Genomic DNA, 6000 nt, shown 5'->3' with positions numbered 1-6000 from the left:
TATAGAGCCAGGGCCTATCTCAAAAGCTCACCCCCTTGACAAGGAAACTACTATTCCAAAAGGAGCCACAGATTGCATAACTTCAACCCAGAACACAAAAAAAGTGTTCAGTATTTTTAATCCACCCGGAGAAAAGTTAACTTGCAAATCACCAACCCAAGAGCAAGCCACTAATACAAACACTAAGCAAAGAGATAGATCAAAGGATAACATTTTATCAATTCAAGCACTAGAAAATAAAAGGCAAGTCGACATAGATAAATCTGCAAAGACCAAGGGACTACTCTCATGAGATAGGCAGGATGGAGAAACCCAAGCACTATCAGCTACAGTCCTCAACGAACAAGTAATTACAAGCAGCCTACAGTTAGTTAGCCTGCACACATCAGACCCAGAGGTCGACCGGGCATGTACGGCTCCTCTAATCATTGAAGAGAGCAGACGACCAAAAATTCAAAAGCAGCACATCTTAAGCAACAAAATCGAGCTAACTCCGCAATACTGTTCAAGAGGGACCCATGACATCTTGAATAGAGGGGCCATTTTAAGACTCTTAGAAGAACTACCAGGCTTGCAACATTTAAAATCAAGCGACTTGGAATCAGTAGAGTTCAGACCGAACCCTCTCAAACAAGGCTCTGATTCCACGATAACAACATGGACTGATCACATTGTCACAGAATTGATCTTGTCTTATCGGGAGGACTTTGCCTTATGGGGGAACAATCTGAAAAAAGTGGAGCCCGCTTGTTATCTCAGCCCGTTGCGGAAACAAAATGTAAAACGAAGTTTCCTAAAAAAATGCTAAAGGCCCAGATTCAAGAAGCAGTATAGAAGAAGAAGGCCACCAAGTCAGGGAAATTACAGTCACGTTTGCCCATCAGGAGGCAGACATGCCCGAAAGGCACCAACATGCACCTCTGGCATTGACTCAAGGGAACAGAGAATGAAGTAATAGCAGACTAACGGCTGGGAAAGAGCAGTGCTGTACGATCTGCTCATGGAACATCAATGGACTAAATGCGAAGCTGGAGGAAGAAGATTTTATAGAGTTCATTACTCAATTTAAAATATTACTGCTCCAGGAAACATGGCAGACCAAAAATACGCCTCTTGTGGGATATAAAGAATTCTTCATACCAGCACATAAGGAGGCACGTTCTGGCAGGGGAAAAGGAGGTCTATCCATTTTTACATCGACGGACTTTCCGTGGTCCCATAGTCGCATTGACCTAGACTCCACATGGCTGCAATGCATTAAAATTGAGATTTCCCCTAACATGGGCCTTCTGATTGTGAATCTTTACATACACCCCAGCGGGAAACAAAAAGGGGAAAGAATAAAACAACTAGTAACCGCAATTAACATGTTAAAGTCCACCTACCCAAGCGAAAACATGCTTTTAACCGGAGATTTCAATATGAATCTAATTCAACGTCAGGAGAAAACCCTCCCTACCCATATTGATCCACGGCATGGCAATCCAGGTAGACAAAGTGCAATGGGAAGGAAATGTGCCACATAATTGGAAGCGCTCCACTTGTACACCGTAAACGGAAGGGGCCACCTAGATACTCCGGCCGCCCTAACGAGGGTCTCTAAGAACTCAGGATCAACCATAGATTATACCCTGGCTGACCCCGACCTATTTCCTTATATCAGAGACTTCCACATTCAGGAACGCGGAGAAAGCGATCATTTCCCACAGACCTTCACCCTGACTATCCATCCAAAAAAGTCCGACCAAGCGCTGCCTCTATCCTTGAACACCCAAATCTTTAACCTACAACGGCTACATTGGAACGAAGAAAACCTCCCTAACCTAATGGCATCATGCAACGCATTGCTTTCCCTACCCGATACATCAAATGATATAATAAAGAGCTGGGAGTCCTTTGTAGTAGATATAAACAAGAAATTTCAATCCAACCACAGAGGACACAAAACCATAAGAAACAGTGGAGGGAAATGGTTTACCCCAAAATTGGGACAATTAAAAAAGCAAATGTATGCATTTCTTAGGGCTGAACGCAAAAAAGGAACTTCATTTTTCACAACAAACTTTGAAAACAATCGAAGCCTTAAAAAAAGAGCTAAAAAGAGAGACCAATCAAGCCAAGCGAATATATAGGGAAAAACTAGCGTGTAGCATACTTCATGCAAGTAAGTTGCAGAACTCAAAAGTCTTTTGGGCAAAAATAGACTTCTTGCTTAATGGCAAACACCGGCAGTTTAACTCAGCCATGACTGATCAACTTTGGCGTAGCCACATTGATTTATTATACAACTCCACGGACAATACAGCCATAGACAGCAAAGTCGAGTCTCTCCCAGAGACTCCTCCATCAAACCTGAGAACAACAGCAGATTTATTTTCTATTGATCCTAAAGCTACTAGTGAACCATCAATAATAAAGCACACAGAAGAAATTGATTTGATTACACCCACGCAGGTTTCTAACATCATAAAAGCAATGAGAGCAGACAGAGCGCCTGGACCAAATGGTCTTCCCAATGCCTTATTCAGGAAAAACCCTACTTTTTGGGCCAGCCAATTATCCACCTTATTCAGCCACAGCCTAAGGACCGGGAACATTCCCGAATCGTGGAGGGGTAGCATTTTACATCCAATACATAAATCCGGGTCCCGCTCAGACCCTAACAACTATAGGCTAATAGCCTTAATAGATGTGGAGGCAAAGATCTACGCGTCATATCTACTAGTAGAATTGGAAGCTTGGGTTAGCAGCATAGGGCTAATCCCCCTGACACAAACAGGCTTCCGTCCAGGAATGGGTACTCTTACAAATGTATCCGCGATAACCCTCCTTGCTAAAAAGGCAATTGACAATTCGAACTCGCTGTACACTTGTTTTCTGGACCTAAAAGCGGCCTTTGACAAAGTCCCCAGATCCAAACTTTGGATCAAAATGAAAGCCTGGGGCGCGCCGGCAAAGCTACTGGGAGCAATCATAGAGCTTTATTCACACACCTGGGTCCAAGTGAAAAAAGGTGACGGACGATGCCTGACAAAGATGTTTTGTACGCTCAACGGCTTAAAGCAAGGCTATGTATTGGCCCCCTGCCTCTTCAACATCTACACTGCGGACCTAGAAAGTGACTTATGTTCCATCCAGGGAGACCCACCAAAATTGGGTAACTCACCCATAATGAGTCTACAATATGCAGACGACATTGTGCTTTTGTCACAAACTCCTCTCGGTCTACAACGCATGATCTCCAAACTCACGACATATCTCTTGAATGCACAATTATCAATAAATCTTAAGAAAACAAACATCCTATGTTTCTCCAGTTCACGCAAGAAGAGAAATAAATTTGCCTGGAAGATAAACTCCACCATACTAACTCAGGTAGACCAATACAAATACTTGGGCATTTTACTGGACCATAAGTTAAAGTATAAACAGCACTTGGAACAGGGGAAATCGAAAGCCAAGCAACTCCAATTTGCCTTTAAAACCGTCCAAAAACATTTATGCGGAAATTCCACTGGCCACATTTTAAATATTGTAGCTGCTAAATTTCTGCCATCGCTTACATACGGCTCTGAGATGATGGCAACCCGGAACTCCATAGCCCTAAATTTCGCCCAATCCAGCCTGTTCAAAAACCCTTTTTCAATTCCGTGTCACATTTCCCAAGTCCAAATACGTTTGGAATATGGTCTTACAAATCAGTTTCCGGCAACACAAGGAGCCCTTGCCAAATACTACTGGCAAATGAGGGACGCAGAAGATCATTCCCTAGCTCATTTGTGCTGGCTAGAAGTTGAAAAACAGGCAGGTCTCCCTAATTCCACATATAAGTCCCTTAGGCAAGCACTTCATGCGTTAGGACTGGAAGAATCCTGGCTTTTACCCATGACTTATACTGCTTTTAAACAGATAACTAACAAAGCGATTAAACAAGGGTCATTACTAATGGACAAAGCGGCAGTGGGTGGCAAAAGCCACGCCTGGATGGTCCTGCCATCATATACCCATCTGAAACCCCACCCATATTTGCAAGCCTGCTTCAGGGACTATTACAAAAGGAAATTAAGTCCTCTAAGGCTGGGTTGCTTTTCGAGTAAAGACCTCACCCCCAAATGGCTACGGACGTGGCCAACATCTGACTGTCGCCTTTGCGGCAATGGCATAGAGTCACTTCTGCACTTAATATGTATATGCCCGGCACTTCAGGAACTAGAGAAAACTCTCATGTTACCACTCTCAAGAGACGCTCAGGTGAGATCTTGCAGGGCGGCTGTTATTAAATGCCTCCGCGGGTCTTGGATTCAATTATCCTGTAATACTATAAAATTTCTGAAGTACGCCGCTCAAGAGCTGGAAAACAAGCCACCAACTAAAAAGGACTCAGGATAATAGCCCTGGCCATAGTTGGTCATGGACCCTCTTTTTAATTTTCATTTACTTATATTTACTTTATTTAATGGACACCTTCCTCTTCACTCACTAGTATAGTGTAAACATTTTTAAACTGGAGCTAAAAAAGCGTAACGTGACTAAACTTACACCACCTTCCTAAGTTTTACTGTCCTTCTAGAACATTCTTTGTAAAGCTTGAGTAATTTCATGTTACAATTTTTTTTCAATTGATTCGTTGTTTATTTTGTGCAGTTTTAAAGATGCAAATATTGATCGCATGGTGGTAAGTTCCACCCTTTTATGATTTTTTGTACAAATCAAATACAAGTAACCTATCTACCACTTCCCCACTCCAATCCAAAACAATCTGCCCACTCCAATACACCTCACTCAAATCCGCCACACTCCAATCCTTCCCAGTCCATTTGCTCCACTCCAACTCACCCCATCTCAATTCACCCCACTCCAATCCACCACAATCCACCCCACACAATCCAATCCAGCCCAATCTAATCTACCCATCTCCAGTCCAATCCACCTCACCCCAATCCAATCCAATCCAATCCACCTTATTCCAATACAACCCACCTCACCCCACTCCAACCCAAAACAATCTGCCCCACTCCAATCCATCCTAATCCATTCCAGCTCACCCCAATCCAATCAACTACACCCCAGTCAAATCCACCCCATCCAGCCAAATCCAATCTACTCCACTCCAGTCCTCCCCAATCGATCCAATCCAATCCACCCCACTACAATCCAGTCTACTTCACTCCTATGCACCCCACCCCAATCCAAATCAACCTGCTCCAACTCACCCCACTCCAGTCGAATCGAATGGAGAAGTGTGGCTCAATGGTTAGAGCGGCAGACCCTGATGCAGAAGTCTGGCCCGGGACCAGGGTTCAATTCCTGCCTTGCCCGGTCTTTGGCTCAATTTCCTTGGACCTGTTAATTCTCGCTTCGGTGCCTATTCTAATCATGGGTCCCACTCTGCAACTCTGGGCAATAGCTTGCTTAATCTCCACAGCGGCCCCAACAACGTTAGGAGGCCTGGCTTCACCTTGGGGGTGCCCAGGAGTGGGCACTTCAAAGGGAAAGGCCAGGAAGGGTTCCTCAGCGGTATTCGTACAAGCGCCGAGATGCCTCTGGGTAGTTGTGCGCTATACAAGTACCTCTACATCTACCTACACCTTACTCTCCTCCAATCCACCCTACTCTAATCCACCTCACTCCACTCTACTCCAAACCAACCCACTCTACCCCAATCATTTCCACCCCACCCCAATTCAATCCGATCCAACCAGCCCAACACACTCCAATACACATCCTCCAGTCCATTCCAATTCACCCCACTCCAAACCACCATTCTCTAATTCAATCCACTCCATTCCACCTTAAACCAATCTAATCCACACCATCCCATCCGCCCACTCCATTCAATCCAATCCATTTTACCCCAATCCAACCCACCCAACTACCTCAATCCACTCTATGACACTCTCTGCCACTGAACTCTACTCCCGACACTGTACTCCCCCACTCCACTTCAATAAATCCTATCTACAACACTCTACTCCCCCTACTCCACTCTAGGACACTTCA

The sequence above is a fragment of the Lissotriton vulgaris genome, chromosome 11 (genome assembly GCF_964263255.1).
Source record: "Lissotriton vulgaris chromosome 11, aLisVul1.2, whole genome shotgun sequence".
NCBI lineage: Eukaryota > Metazoa > Chordata > Amphibia > Caudata > Salamandridae > Lissotriton > Lissotriton vulgaris.
This window is presented reverse-complemented; position numbering follows the sequence as displayed.